Source organism: Sus scrofa, chromosome 1 (assembly GCF_000003025.6).
Source record: "Sus scrofa isolate TJ Tabasco breed Duroc chromosome 1, Sscrofa11.1, whole genome shotgun sequence".
In the NCBI taxonomy this organism is placed as follows: Eukaryota; Metazoa; Chordata; class Mammalia; order Artiodactyla; family Suidae; genus Sus; species Sus scrofa.
Genome location: NC_010443.5, coordinates 73218395 through 73234949, shown reverse-complemented (window position 1 = coordinate 73234949; position 16555 = coordinate 73218395). Strand labels below are relative to the sequence as shown.

General features: G+C 47.8%; 1 protein-coding gene across 2 annotated transcripts in view; it reads left to right on the top strand.

Annotated features, from left to right (window-relative positions):
* The window catches only part of BEND3 (BEN domain containing 3), a 39919-nt gene continuing 33650 nt past the window's right edge, over positions 10287 to 16555 (top strand). Inside the window, exons 1-2 of one of the 2 annotated variants that reach the window (XM_021090618.1) lie at positions 10287 to 10868; positions 12145 to 13679. The gene's annotated coding sequence lies outside the window, so the exon portion shown is untranslated. Of the gene's footprint in view, positions 13680 to 16555 lie in introns of both variants that reach the window. The other variant, XM_021090612.1, reaches the window with a different exon arrangement.

Sequence of the window (16555 nt, the reverse complement as noted above, 5' to 3'; positions counted from 1 at the left end):
CATTGATTTCTGTTGATTACTAACAGTTTCCTTTTTATCTTATTTATTTATTTTTCCTTTTCAGCCACCCCCATGGCATATAGAAGTTCCCGGCCAGGGATCAAATCCGAGCCAGAGCTGTGACCCTCACCACAGCTGCAGCCACACCAGATCCTTAACCCACACCGGGCAGGGAATGGAACCGGCTCCTCCACAGAGACAAGCCAAATCATTAACCCACTGTACCACAGTGGGAACTCCAACACTTACCTTTTTAAAAATGTTTTTAACATCATTGAAAGACAGTAACCCAAAACATCTCTAATTTCTAGTTGTGAAATATTCAGAGGGAAGAAGCAGATAGTGGGGATTATTGGAGTCCTCTGGTACCTTTTCCCTCAAATTCAGATGCTCACGTTCCAAAGGGCAATTATTCCTCCTTGCTCCATGCTGATTATATAGGTCAGGAGGGTAAGAAGTTCATTTATTTGAAGGATTTCCATCTGGTGTATTTTCTGATATTCTTGCCCTGTTCCTGACCACTCAAATCAGTATCACGGTGGGACCAGCATCTCTCCCCACCACAAAGAAAAGGAGGAAACAAAGGCAATTTGAGTCTGAACTTTCTGCTCCCCAATTTGTCATCTTCTCAGAGCACAAGGGTTATATTGCTTTAGTCCTTTAAACCAATAATGGCTCCATAACATTATTCCTTTAAACCAATGATGGCTCAATAATAACTAGTACTGTGTTTACTATTAACTCAATGGGTAAACCTTCAAGGTATTACATATTTTTTCAAAAACCTTATTAGGGAATCCTGAAACTGCCCACAGCAGAATCAAGAAAACGAGGGACTGTACTAATAAAGGTAAATGTTACATAGTACTATATTATTAAGAAGATGCTGTATTAGCAGTTCCCATCGTGGCACAGTGGTTAACCAATCTGACTAGGAACCATGAGGTTTCGGGTTTGATCCCTGGCCTTGCTCAGTGGGTTAAGGATCTGGCGTTGCCGTGAGCTGTGGTGTAGGTTGCAGAAGCGGCTCGGATCCTGAGTGGCTGTGGCTCTGACGTAGGCCGGCGGCTACAGCTCTGATTAGAACCCTAGCCTGGGAACCTCCATATGCCGCGGGAAGCGGCCCTAGAAAAGGAAAGAAAAAAAAAGAAGAAGAAGATGCTGTACTAGATGCATATATTTTACTGTGAAAAATGGAATCTCTGATTAATTGGCTGAATTGGGATTTCCTTCCGAAAAGATGTCCCTGGTGTTTCCTTCCCTAGAGTCCACAGCATAAAGAAACTCTGGAATTGTTTTATAGATAACCTCAGATCAAACATGTGCAGTAAGTATGTGTGGCAAGGTAATATCTTTGAAATATTATATATTTTCTCCTGGCATTTCCTTCTTTCCCTTCCCTGTCTCCAAGCAGATATTCCCATCTGGGTTTATTATCTTGGTGAAGGGATGAGATAGAGTGGAAAGCAGAAATCACCCTGAAGCTTTTGCTTCGAAAAGCTTAAGCCCCAGCAGGGAGAAGATTTGCGCCATGGGCAGAAGTGAGAGGATCGTGGACAGGCTGGTGGCGACAGACAGAGCTGCTGCTGCCCTGTGGGCTTTCTAGAGCCAGCTGGGAGGCTGGCCTTCCCCGGAGAAGCTGGAGTTGTGGGCTATGACCACAGCCAGAGGCCTGGGGGCTACATCTGACTTTGCCCATGAATTTCAGTTATGCAGCCTTACAAATCTAAACATTTTCACCTAAAAATCTGGGTTGGGGCTTCTCTTGAATAATTGGCAGGCTTGGCCACACTGTGTTCAGTCTTTTATGCACCAAAGCTGCCGGCCTTAGATAAGGAAGGAGGGCTCTAGTTTGCCAGAGTCCCTTCCCGTCCTGCCTCATCCCTTCACTGAAGCCCGCGGTGAGTTGCCACTCATCGTTGACACTTGCACTTGCAATTCTCCAGGCGATAGAGCCTAGTTCCCTCTCCCCCAGATTTTTCCATAAATGCAGAAACAAAAGCCAGACTGAGGATGGCTTATGTTGAAAGAAACAGGAGAGCTAGCACATTTCTTTGTAGAGCTGAAGAAACTCTTCTGTGTCTACTAGGCAAACCGATTGCTTCACTCACGACCTTCCCCGCCCGCTCCCTGTGGCATTTGCATCACGTACCCGTTCCAGGCAGCCTTGCAAAGAGATAAGCATGTCCCTGGTTGGGCATGGCAGAGCCACTGCCTGCAGGGCATGGGGAGCAGAATGATGGATGGCTCAGCAAGAGCCCATGTGGCAGATGCCTGGAGGGCAGAGGCCCCTGGAAGTCTCTGGTGGGGGTGGGGGGGACTCCAAAAGGATGGGGCTCAAGATAGAAAGTGATGATAAAAGTCGTTATTTCAGAAGTTCCCATCGTGATGCAGTGGAAATGAACCTGACTAGGAACCATGAGGTTGCGGGTTCAATCCCCGGCCTCACTCAGTGGGTTAAAGATCCAGCGTTGCCATGAGCTGTGGTGTAGGTCACAGATGCAGCATGGATCCACCGTTGCTATAGCTGTGGTGTAGGCTGGCGGCTGTAGCTCTGATTGGACCCCTAGCCTGGAAACCTCTATATGCTGTGGGTGCGGCCCTAAAAAGCAAAAAAAAAAAAAAAAAAAAAAAAAACAAAGTCATATATCATATACTCGAATGCATGGACTGAGATTTGCATGCAGTACCTTTACTTTCTTGCTGGCTCGGCTGTTTAGCTCAGGGCTCTGGTGACACCAATGTACACAAGAGACAGAGACCAGCAGGGCCTGTCGTGGAGAAAAGATTCACTGTCTTTCCTTGTGAGAGAGGTAAGGAAAATGGCCATGAGAATTGTGGTTTGGGGACCATCACAAGTTTTAGAATTAGATGGTGCTATCTTGTTTTCTTTCTGAGCGGAGTTGGAATTGAAAATGGTGTCTTCCGGACAGCATTCTGGCTGATCACGTGAACTTTTGTGCTTTTGCTGTTAAACTAGAAATGTGTTTTTCAAAGCCCTGACTGTTAGGTGCCTGGGCTAGTTATTTCAACAGTTTGCTCACCTCATTTATAACCAATAAAAATAACAGTTATCCTTTATTGAGCTAACCTTATGGCGGCCACTCCATGGTGCTAAACCTCATTGCCAACCTCTTTTATAACCACCCTATAGGGTGTGGCTGCCCCACGCTATGCAAAAGGAAATGGAAGCTAAATGCTTAAGCAGCTTCCCAAATCTCACACTTAGTACGTGTGGGAGCCTGAATTCAAATGCAGGTCAGTCTAACTTCTTCTTCTTTTTTTTTTTTTTTTTTCAGCATTTTGCCTTTTCTAGGGCCGCTCCTGCAGCATATGGAGGTTCCCAAGCTAGGGGTCTAATCATAGCTGCAGCCACCAGCCTACGCCAGAGCCACAGCCACGCGGGATCCGAGCGGAGTCTGTGACCTACACCACAGCTCATGGCAACGCCGGATCCTTAACACACTGAGCAAGGCCAGGGATTGAACCGGCCTCAGGGTTGCTAGTCAGATTTGTTTCCGTTGCACCACGACGGGAACTCCAGTCTAACTTCTTAAGCCCTGTGCACTGCAGCCGGCAAGTGCAACAGCATTTATCACCACCTGCTGCCTGCAGGACAGCAATAGGGCTGGAAGGATGGAAGTAAGAATGCAAAGGGCCAAGTCCCCAAGGAGCAGTAAAATTAAATTAGGCACATTCTTTTTTTTTTTTTTTTTTTTTTTTTTGCTTTTCAGCGTGGCATATGGAGGTTCCCAGGCTAGGAGTCAAATCAGAGCTACAGCTACCAGCCTACACCATAGCCACAGCAACATCAGATCTGAGCCGCGTCTGTGATGTATACCGCCGATCACGGCAATGCCGGATCCTGAACCCACTGAGCGAGGCCAGGGATGGAACCCACAACCTCTTGTTTCCTATGTAGATTCATTCCCATGTGCCACGATGGGGACTCCAAATTAGGCACATTCTTTAGAAAGAAAAATGAAGGCAGATTCCAGTGGCGACTGAGATTTTTGCAGTAATCTTTGGAGTGGTGCCATAGGGAGGCAGCCACCTTGTCAGCAGAGCATTCTCTCTGGGATCCAGGGCTTCTGTGATGTTAGGAGGGAGTCCTGGTGAGCTTACAATTCTTCCCCCCACCCCCACCATTACGAATTGGATTGTGTCCCCAAGATGATGTTGAAGTCCTTACCTCCACAGCCTGTGAAGTGGGGTCCCTTTGGAAACAGGGTCTTTGCAGGTGATCAAGTTAAGATGAGGTCATTAGACTGAGCCCTCATGCAGTGTGACTGGTGTCCTTATAAAAAGGAGAAATTTAGACACAGATATGAACAGAAGGAAGAGGATGTGCAGACACAGGGAGAATGTCACCTCTGAGCCAAGGAACACAGGAAGCCACCAGAAGTTAATAGGCGAGAGGCCTAGAATGAGCCTCCCTCCCAGCCCTCAGACAGAGAACCAAGTCAGCCAACATCTTGATTTTTCTTTTTTCTTTTTTTTGTCTTTTTAGGGCCGCTCCCATGGCATATGGAGGTTCCTAGGCTAGGGTTTGAATCGGAGCTATAGCTGCCAGCCTACACCACAGCCACAGCAACGCGAGACCCAGGCCACATCCACGACCTACACCACAGCTCACGGCCATGCTGGATCCTTAACCCACTGAGCGAGGCCAGGGATCGAACCTCATGGTTGTTAGTCCGAATCGTTTCCACTGAGCCAGGGCAGGAACTCGACATCTTGATTTCTGACTTCTAGCCTCTAGAACCCTGAGACAATAAAAGTCTGATGTTCTAAGCCATCCGGTTTGTGGTACTTTGTGATGGCAGCCCTAGGAAAGAAATATACGACCTAACATGTATACACTTTAAAAGAGAAGATCGATTGTGTGGGTTTGTCACGGTCCACATCAGAGGCCTGCTGAGCAGGGCTGTCATCATCCACAGGCTACCCCATCGTCCAGTGACTACCCACATTTCAAGCCTCAAACCCCAGTCCAGTCAGCTGGAGTATCTGGCGCATGTGTATCAGTCACAGCAGGGAAGAGCTGCTTGAGATACTGTACAAGGTAACAGGAGGGGTGACAGGCATTCTGAGGTCTCATGGAGTCCAATACAAGAGCATGACGGAAGACGTGATAAATAGTATAGTCAGGTAATACCAGCTAGGCTAGGGAAGGGGCTGTCTGCAATAAAGACGTAAGTAGGATACTGGGAGCATAGGCTTGGGTGCTGTCACCTCTGGTGTGGGAGGAGGGTGGTGAAAACCTCACAGCTGAGAAGACATTTGGTTGGACTTTGAAGGATGAATAGGAGTTGACAAGGGCACATAGCCTCACAAGCAAAGGCAGAGGAGACAGAAATGCCCAGCCTGAGCAGGAAGGAGTAGAGTAGAATTTTCTAAAAGGGAAAGATTAAATTCTATTCTGATCAGCACTGCTAATGTATTAAACAACCAAACTGGGAAATAACCAGACTTAATTGGGAAACAGCCGAAGAATTAGTACCTGGGATATAATGCAGGTCATGCCAATTGCTAGTTATGCATCTAGAACCTGGCAACATAATAGGCCTGTAATAATTATTAGTTAAATGAAAAAATGAATTATAAACCATGTCATCTCTCTAGGCATTATTTTTCTCATCTGTTTAAGAATGGGGTGGATTGATACAGGGAGGTGATCTAGCTATTCCACCTCTCTCATGTGTGTGATCAAGGGCAAACATGATGACAAAACATGAACATGTTATTGTTATGGATTAAATGTTTCTGTCCCTCCCAAATTCATCTGTTGAAACCCTAACCACCAATATAATGATATTTGGAGATGGGGCCTTTGGGAGGTAATTAGGGCAAGATGAGGTCATGAGGGTGGGGCCTCCTGATGGGATTCGTGCCCTAATGAGAAACCACAGAGGGAGCTTGCCCTCTCTCTACCCACTACGTGAGGAGCCAGCAAGAAGGTGGCTGCCTACAAACCAAAAAGACATCTCTCCCCAAAAGCCAACCATGGGAGTTCCCTTTGTGGTGCAGCAGAAACGAATCTGACTAGGAATCATGAGGTTTTGGGTTCGATCCCTGGCCTCACTCAGTGGGTTAAGGACCTGGCATTGCTATGAGCTGTGGTGTAGGTCGAAGATATGACTCGGATCCAGCATTGCTGTGGCTGTTGCGTAGGCCAGCAGCTGTAGCTCCAATTAGACCTCTGGCCTGGTTACCTCCATATGCCTCCGGTGTGGCCCTAAAAAAGTTAACAAAAAAAAAAAGCCAACCATTCTGGCACCCTGATCTCAGACTTCCAGCCTCCAGAAATGTAAGAAAATTTCTGCTATTTAAGCCACCCGGTGTATGGTATTTCATTACAGCAGCCTGAGCAAACTAAGACAACTACGGAAAAAACTTGGTATCTGTGTGCTACTAATCCAGAGTTGGTATAGAATGGCCGATGGAGCCCTAGACTGGGAGGTTGCAGGTGGGGTTCTGGCATGTGGCCCAGATCCTGCCATGACTTGGCTGCCTGCCCTTGGGCCATTCCCTTATAACACATAGGCTGTGCAGGGACAACTCCAGAAGATGCTCTTCATGTAGACTAGGAGCTGGCCTGCTTCAAGCCTCTGATGCTTTATCTCTTCATCTATGCAAAGGGGAAGAGAAATGGAACATATGCTATATAGAAATTCATTTATTCTTTCAGCATCTATTTGTTGAGAATTGACTATGTCTCAGCCACTGAGCTAGGCTCTTGGAGATAGTGCCGGAACATGGTCTTGCCCTGCAAGAGTTTATATTCTAACTGGGGAGACAGATCAAAAGGCAATTACAGCTTCATGTAAATGGGGTCTCTATGTCATTCTGCTCAGGCTGCTGTAACAAAATACTACAGACTCGGGGGCCTAAACAACAGAAGTGTATTTTCTCACAATTCCAAAGGCTGGAAGTCAAAGATCAAGGTGCGAGCAGTCTTTGTGTCTCCTGAGATCCTCTTCTTGGCTTGCAGACTTTTTCTATGTGTCCTGACGTGGCATTTCCTTAGAGCATATTCTCCCCTTTTATAAGGACACTAGTCATATTGGTCAAGGCCCACTCATATCACCTCATTTAACCTTAACTACCTCTTTTTTTTTTTTTTTTTTTTTTTGTCTTTTTGTCTTTTCTAGGGCCACACTCGCGGCATATGGAGGTTCCCAGGCTAGGGGTCTAATTGGAGCTACAGCCGCTGGCCTACGCCACAGCCACAGCAACGCGGGATCCGAGCCTCGTCTGCAATCTACACCACAGCTCTCAGCAATGCCGGATCCTTAACCCACTGAGCAAGGCCAGGGATCGAACCTCCAACCTCATGGTTCCTAGTCAGATTTGTTAACCACTGCGCCATTACAGGAACTCCAACCTTAACCGCCTCTTTAAAGGCTCTATACCAAATACAGTCACATTCTGAGCTATACTGGGGGTTAGGACCCCAACACCTGAATTGCAGGGGGGCACAGTTCACTCCATAACAGCTCTTGTGACAGGAAGAGAACAAGGTGCCGCTGGAAATGCAAAGCAGGGGCCTTTAACCCAGGCTGGGGCCCACAAGGCCTCTTGAAGAAGAGAGCTAAGATGCTGAGGACTAAAGGATGAGGCTGGAACCAAGCTGCTATGTTAAATGAATACAACTGTCTGAAGCACTAACATTGTATATTTCTTTGGTAGACTCTGATTTTATTTTATTTTATGGAAGTTCCCGGGCTAGGGGTTGAATCAGAGCCTGCACCACAGCCACAGCAATACCAGATCCAAGCCACATCTGCCACCTACACCTCAGCTTGCAGCAACGCCAGATCCTTACCCCACTGAACAAGGCCAGGGATAGAACCAGCATCGTTATGGATAGTAGCTGGGTTTCTTTCTGCTGAGCCACAATGGGAACTCCTTGATTTATTTTTAAACCTGTTTGGCCTTTGGTAGGAGTGACATACAAAAAGAAACCCAAAAACATTGTTCCAGAGGCCAGCATGCCTTGGGTAAACTGCCTTTCCCTTTTGCCTCTGTTTCCCTATTGACAGAAGCAGGCCATTAGCATCCATTATTTCTCAGGCCCTAATGGGCCATGATTATAGGGAAATCAGACATATTTGGTTCCATTTCTCTAAAATACTGTGCTGACACTTCAGAAGCCGGGGGAAAGGGAGCTGTGGATTCTGTAGCCGAATACTATTTGTACTTCTGCAGCATTATTACTAAGATTTCTGCTTTTCCTCCTTCTCCTTTTTCTGTTTGAGTCTTAACAAAATAGGTGGATAAGGGCAGTCGGGTGACAGGTGTCCATCCAGGAACTCATACCAGTGTTGCATGACTTTTAGCTGCTCCAGGGTGACTTTTGCTCCTTAGGCCAAAGTAACAACTTTGTTTAGTCTGTTGGAGGGGAAAAGGGCTGCAAAAGAAATAGATGCTCACTGTGGGGGGGGGGATCAAACAATTCACAAAGGTTTGATGTGAAAAAGTGCAAGTCCTTTCTTTCCTATTATTCTATACCTCAAGGGTAACCACTGTTAGCCCTGTTTTCCAGACTTCTTCTGATCACACCCAGATATATATACATATGTGTTTTTCTTTTCAAAAATAGAATTACACCACATAGAGATCATAATTTTTTTTCTTTTCTCTTCTCCCTTTTTTTTTTTTTTTTGCTTTTTAGGTCCATACCCGGGGCATGTGGAAGTTCCCAGGCTAGAGGTCCAATTGGAGCTAAGCTGATGGCCTACACCACAGCCACAGCAACGTGGGATCTGAGCCACTCCTGCAGCCTATATCACAGCTCCTGGTGTGAGCGAGGCCAGGGATCGAACCTGCATCCTCATGGTTCCTGGTTGGGTTCGTTAACCACTGAGCCACAAAGGAAACTCCCAGAGATGGTAATTATCTTTTTACTCAATAATATGTCCTAGACATTTTCTGTACCCATAAAAAAAGAATACCTTCCCTCTTTGTAAAGCTGACATATTTGCCATAGCATGTGTCATCCATTTAACTGTTTTCCAAGTTCTCTCCAGTTTTTTCTTATTATGAGTGATCCTCCAATGAACATCCTCATAGATGTCGCCTTGGTTGAGTATGACTCCAGGATAGATTTCTAGAAGTAGATCACTGGGTCTTGAGTTCATGTCTCTGAGGTGTTTCATTTTACAGAGAAGATTTCAGGCAAGTGAAAATAAGACTTTAAAAATCTATAGGTGGAGCTCCCGTCGTGGCGCAGTGGTTAACGAACCCGACTAGGAACCATGAGGTTGCAGGTTCAGTCCCTGCCCTTGCTCAGTGGGTTGACGATCCGGCGTTGCCGTGAGCTGTGGTGTAGGTTGCAGACTCGGCTCGGATCCTGCATTGCTGTGGCTCTGGCGTGGGCCGGTGGCTGCAGCTCTAATTAGACCCCTAGCCTGGGAACCTCTATATGCTGCGGGAGCGGCCCAAGAAATATCAAAAAAAGACAAAAAAAAAAAAAGTATAGGTATTAATGGATAGCATTTTGTTTAGAATCTTGTGATCCAGAGCATTGAAACAATTTCTTAAAAATCAGCAAATTACTACAGCAGCATATAGCTCTTTTTTTTTTTTTTTAAGTCGGCTCTGATTGGCTGGGAAGCCAGCCACCCTACTCCCTGCTTCCTGCCTGTCGCTGCAGCTGTGTGATCAGTGTGGGGACTCCTGACTGCAGGCCCTTGGGCGCCCCGCTGGGCTTGGAGGCCCTAGTGGCTGCAGTGCCTCCAGCTAGCACTCTGGTTCAGAATGAGCTAGATTTCAGATTGGCATTTGTTTTCTCAAGGGCTTGAAATTGAGAGCGGGACTGCAGCAGTTTTCACTCTCCCTAATATTGCTTTTTGCAGAATCCTATTGTGCAAGCCAGATATTCAACTAAAATCAGATCCTAATGGTTGTGCTGGGTGCTTAAAATCTCAAGCTGCTATAAATTATTCAGTAGTTCTCCTACAAATAAGAAAAACTGCCCAGCACAAATTCTCAGCAGCTCTTCATTCAAAACCTCATTTTTTTTTTTCCACCTTGGGTCATGGTGTGTCATTTACCTACTCCTGATTCCACTAAAATTGGGATTGTCTTCCCCCCCGCCCCCCCGCCTGCCCCCAGCACACAAGGGGTTAAGTTCCTGAGCCCAACTTCCCAAACAGTTTTGCAAGTTATTTAGCAAGGTGTATCTAACAGGTCTTATTTAATAAAGTTAATATAAGCTCCTCCATCCCTGCTCTTTTTCCCTCTTCTCAGTTTTGAGTATTCACGGAATCTGGGTCTGCCAGCTACTTCTGTTTGAAGTTGAAGGCTTGGCAAAACTATACATCCAGCAGGCAAGAAATAACGTGGAAATGTCTACAAGTAACAGTGAAATCTGTTGCATTGTTTTAAGACCTAACTACTTGGGGGGGGGTAGTCCCACTAAATACTGCCTTGGCAGCTATAAATACATTTTAGCCATGATCAAAACCTTTAGAGCAACAGTTAAAAGATATCTAAAACCCAATACCTATCTATCTGCCACTCTTAATTATATACATTGACATGAAAGATATCACTCTTCATTAAATGCTGTGTAATGTTCCTTTTGCCTTTTTACAGTTAGTGCTTTATGTGAATCCTTTATTATTGTCAAGTAGCCAATTTCCTTCCTGCTGCCTTTTACTCAGGTAAAATTGGAAGTTCATTCATTAGATGAACTGCAACAGCTCTAACTTTAAATCTTGAAAAATGTATTTCTAATTAAGAAATTTCCAATCAAGCAGACCTCTAAATCTCAGGCTGTTCCCTTCCCGCCCCCAGGTCTTTATACACATCCTTTTGAATCATCAGCAGTCACTCCTACTGACTTCTTAAGATTGTATCAGGTAAGAATTGTGTTTTTTAAACCCCATTCCTCTCCCCATCTTAGTCCCTGTTTATTCATATTTTTTCATAAGGCATTACTTTGATCCAGTAGCACTTTTAGAAGCGTTATTTTTTAAAGCTCCAGGATACAACTGGAATTCAATTCCAATGTATTTTTCCTTACTTTTTGTACTATTTTCCCTTTCTCCTTATTAAAAAAAAAAAGCATATAAACATACAAAATCACTTGAAGGTAGGTAGTTTCCTTTCCTACATAGCAATAACTTCCATTTCTATCTTTTAATAACTTCTTTGGAACAGCTTACTTGGTTAAGTGGCAATATTGATCCAGTATGCAAATTAAGATATGTAATTTACAACAATACTCAAGGTCATGTTGTAGTTTCCTGTGAGATTTTGTTTTGAAAAGTCAGTTTATGTCATTTTAAACACGCTGCTTGCCTTAGATGCTATTTATTAATACAATTTTTGTATTTGACAAAAGCTTTGGTTTCAAACAATGAAGAAACGTTAATTTCTAAATATTTTACCTCTACAGTTTTATTACTTAATTTCTCCTCCAATACCTGAGTTGTTATTGTGAATGATTTTACAGAAGATATATCCCTTGACACACAATACATCTACTCGCCTTTGTAAAGATGTAACAAGGTCATTTTACATTTTTAAACCACTAAATAAAGTGGTTTAAAAATGCAAAGTGAGCTTAAATGCTACTCTTAACTCTTGCTAACTTTTCCAATGGGAAATCCTAGAAAACTGAATTAATGAAATGCAAGTTACACTTTTTAAACTCTAATTATAACTGTTATATTAACTTGAAGGTGAAACTAAAACTGCTAAACCTGTTAACTAAGTCAAGCGATGTACTTGTACCATACGTGCTATTTAACGTACCAGTGTTAAAAGTCAAATTTCCAATCGAAGTGCCTCCATTCAATCTTCTGGGAATGTATAAATTAACCATTCTGCCCCCAAGCGGTCCTCCTCCCTTCCTCCCTCCGCCCTATTTTAAATGTAGATAGGGCGACTCAAGTCTTTTGAATTTGAAGGGCTGCTATCTCGGCCCCATTCTTTTCATCATCCTGTTTTGAATGACACTGAGCACGTATGGATTCTTTTATAAAAGCACCCCCTGGATGCAGGTCTCGGTACTCCCGGCTGCTCGCTAATTTTGCATTAGCAATTAGTACTGACTTCTCAAAATTGGCTATCTAAATACTGTTCGAGAATGTTCCATGCAGTTCCTCAAAGGTCTTAACCTCTTGCCTCTAGATTTCAAACCCGAGGGGGGAGAACTTGCCTAACTGCTAAATTCCCAGTTGGAGTGGTCTGGAAGAGGATACGTAATCCAAAACTATACATTAATTCAAACCTTCCCAGCGCCTGGGCAGCAAGCAGCCAGCATATGCCTTCTTTTAAAGTCTATTCTACCAATTCACTGACCGCGCAGGGCTGGGCCACATGGTCCTCCCTTCCAGCCAGTCAGCTGTGAGCAGCAGATGGGATCATTTGCATTTTTCTTTTTATACTTTCTTCGACCGGCAAATTAAAATATTTTTTTAAAATTTACATTCTCATTGTTTGCCTTAAATATAAACGTGGCTTAACTGTTGGACTGGGCTTCCCTGACCCTCACACACCACACCCCTTCAAGTCCCCTGAGACTTGAGAAAATACCCGAGGGGTAGGTTTCGTATTTATCAACTTGGAATCTCCAGTCCGGGACTTAGGAGTAGAAAGAATCAGTCTTTATTGAGTTGGTGACTCGTGTTTTTCTATTTTAAGCACTCGGCGCAGATATCCCGCGGGTTTGTCTGTGGCATGTGGGTCTGAGCGCGCGCACTTCTGAATCTCTAGCTCTGCAGCCTCAAACCTCAAAACTTCGGGTTACTAGTAGAAGGCAGCTTTTGAGGCTTTTACAAGAGAGGGCGGCCACCCTTATGGGGGAGTGGCCAGAGCCAGTGTTTCCCAGCGCCGGGGTCGCTCTCCCGCGGCCCGCCAGACTCCATGCCGGCTCCGCGGGACCGCAGGGGTCACCCGGGTCCCCGCGCCCCATGTCTTTGTGCAGACCGCGGCGCGGGAACTCTTGCCCGGAGGGCCACGGGCACAGCCGAGATAGCAAAAATGCGGGAAAGCCGCGGGCACGAGGGGAGGCGCCCCGCACAGTTGCCGATCCGCAGAGTAAAAAAAAAAAAAAAAAGTAGAAAAAGAGGCTTTTCAGGTCAAACTCCTCGGGTCTGAGAAAACACGACTTAGAGAAATGACTCGCGGAGGGAGGACACACGGTGTGCAGGGGACGTTAGCCAGCACGGGCTGGGCTCACCGTGGGTGCACGGCCGCCGCCCCCCGCCCCGGGCAGCAGGCGCTGGCCCACGTGGAGCGGCGCGGCACCGGATGAGCGCGCCGGGCTGCCCGGGTCCCCGGAGTGCGCGCCCCAGCTCCCCGCCGCGGCCGTTCACGCCCGAGCGCCGCCGCCGGTCCCGCGTGTGCCCCGCTGAGGGGGAGGGGCGGGCCGGGGGTGGGGGCGGAGGGGTTGTGGTTCCACTGCAGCGGGGGCTCCTGTGTCCTTGTGCGGAAATGACACACGGAGTCCCGTCACGTCACGCGAGAGCGCAGCGCACGGACACACACAAAGAGAGGGGAAAATACACGGCGCCCGCCCGCCGCCCCCAGCAACTCCCCGGGCCGCCCCGGCCTGGCCCTCCGCGCGCGGCCCCCACTCCCCAGCCCCGCGCTCCCCCCACCCCCCACGTGGCTCCCCAACTCGGCGCGGGCCGGCTCAGCAAAGTACAGAACTCGTGTCCCAGGTAAGTGCGGGGCGGATCAAGCCGGCCGCGCGGTGGCGGCGGCGGCTCCAGAGCAGACGGACGAGAGTGTGGCTGCAACATCCATGCCGGGGTGGGGGCGGGAGAAGGGGAGGGGACGCGCAGGGGGGCTGCCCGGAGCGCGCCCGCGGGAGGAGCGCCCACCCCCGCGCAGGGCCGAGCCGCCGGAACGGGCACCCTGCGCCCACGGACTCGCCGCGCCCATTGTGCCGCGCGCCCCTTTGTGCCCGCTCGGAACGCAGCGGCTCCATGGCGTTCCGGGGAGCACGCGCGCCGCGCGGGGGCGGGAGGGGGGACACGCAGTGGAACGGTCCGCGGCGCCGCCGCCGCCCCACTCGCGCTTCGCGCCGGCCCCGCACCCCCGCCGGGCGCCGCGATGGAGCGGCCGGGCTGCCGGAAGGCTTTGCGAAGCCCGTGGTGGGCTCGGCGCTCGCTCTCGGCCGGGCTACGGCGGGGCACGGCTCGGCATGCAGAATGGGGTGTCAGAGCAGGAGCAGGGGGCGGGGACTGGAGCGAGATGCCGAGCGGGGAGCCGAGGCCCGAGAAGCCGCCGCTCGGAGGGACGCAGCCTCCGGAGTCAGCAAATGGAGCGAGGCAGGCCCGTGGCGGCGGCGGTGGCGGTCGGGAGCGACCAGGGACGGGCCCCGCCGCCAGAGGGCGCAGCGCTCCCTCCCCGGCCGTCCACGGCACGGTTCGCGGTTCCCGCTGCCCGGGAGCTGGAGGCGGGCCCGGCGCCTTGGGCGTGCGCCCGGTTGGCGCGAGGCCTTCCCGGCCAGCCGAGGAACCAGAGTCCAGGCGTCACCCACCTCGTGACCAGCCCCCTCCCTCTTTCTTAAATGTGAGTTCCCACGCAGAGCTTGCCTAGCCACGCCGTTGAGTTGTGCTGTAGCGCCTTGCGTGCCGACAGTTTTTCCAATGTGTTTTTGCAGAGGTACAAGAGTTTGAGTGCTCAGGTGGCCTGTCTGAAGAATTTGACACGCACATGCCCACCTGGAAAGGATGTACGCACGGGAGCTAAGCACTTCTAAGTCAGAAAAGTTCAATTTCACCCTCTTAACGTAACTTGTAAATGTTTCCCGTGTCACGGGACAATGCGAAGAGTGCCCAAAGCTGCAGCTCTGGGAAACAGGCTAGGAAGTGAGCTCTCTGGCTGGGGCTGGCTTGGCATAAAGAAGGACCTAGGAGGAGATCCTTTTGTTATCCATGCTCCCTCCCACCTACCCCCATGTTTTTCTGCTTTTTTTTTTTTTTTTTTCTTATTAACCATGCATTTCGAATTTCCAGTTTCATGTGGGACCCTGTCAGCTCCCCTCACCCTCAGTACTGAGATTTGCGCCAGATTTTGTATCTTCACAGTTTTACTTATCCATGCCCCCTCCCACCTACCCCCATGTTTTCCTGCTTTTTTTTTTTCTTTTAACCATGCATTTCTAATTTCCAGTTTCATATGGGACCCTGTCAGCTCCCCTCACCCTCAGTACTGAGATTTGTGCCAGATTTTGTATCTTCACAGTTTTACTTCCCCAGCCACTAACCCAGTGTCTGATAACTTAGGAGGTGCTCAATAAATTTTGGCTAAAATGTATGGAGAGCTTCTTGGATTCCAGAAGAAAGTGGGACCAGTGCATCTTGTTCCTATTAGTGGGCTAACTGGAGTGTGCATGAAATGAAATTCATGGAAAAACCAGTCTTTAAAATCTGTCACATGGGGAGTTCTTCTCGTGGCTCAGTGGAAACAAATCTGACTAGCATCCATGAGGATGCAGGTTCGATCACTGGCCTTGCTAAGTGGGTTAAGGATCAGGCATTGCCATGAGCTGTGGTGTAGGTCAGAGAGGAGGCCCCCATCCGGCATTGCTGTGGCTGTGACTAGGCCGGCAGCTACAGCTCCTATTTAACCCCTAGCCTGGGGATCTCCATATGCTGTGGGTGCAACCCTCCCCCCAAAGAAAAATCTGCCACCTAAAAACTTACACTGCTAAAGTGAGTTTTAGCAGAGAGGCCATCTCCTTGTTGAAGTAATTTAATAGATTTATGTCCTCTTCTCTCACTACACACAGAGCACTAGTAATAAGGAAGAAGAGAGACCACTTGGGACCTAGTAGACAAATAGTAGCACTGTTAAAAGTACCACGTGGACATAGTTTCTTTACCTTCTTTCTTTTAGTCACTTCTGGGTTCCTAAGCATCCCTTAAATGAGTGAAAGAGTAGAATGTCTAATAATTAGGAGAAGAAAAATTGGAATCAACCCTGACAGAAGTCTGAGTTGGTAAAAATTTAATCTGCAGGAATGTCCCACTCGCTACTTGTTAGAGCCATCTAGAAAGCCCCTGAAGCCACAGGAGACAACATGCTTTTATGAATTGTATTGACACCATGGTGAAAAATTAGGGGATGTGTCCTGTATATATCTCAAGTTTTATAATGTAGAAACACATGATGGTTGCTAGCCAGCCAGCAGAAATAATTTGGAGTTAGGAAGGGTATAGGAGGTTGGGGTGTAGTGCTGTTGTTTTTTCCTGGCACTTAATTTTGATGACAACTTATGGTTCCTGCTCTGTTATTCATTGTGCCCATGATTGGCTAAAGCAAGTTTGGGGAAATTATTTGTTGTTTGTTTTTTGTCTTTTTCAGGGCCGCACCCATGACATACGGAGGTTCCCAGGCTAGGGGTTGAATTGGAGCTGTAGCCGCCGGCCTACACCACAGCCACAGCAATGCAGGATCCGAGCTGAGTCTGCAAGCTCCTCCACAGCTCACAGCAACGCTGGATCCTTAATCCACTGAGTGAGGCCAGGGATCAAACCCACAACTTCATGGTTACTAGTTGGGTTCATTAACCACTGAGCCATGACGG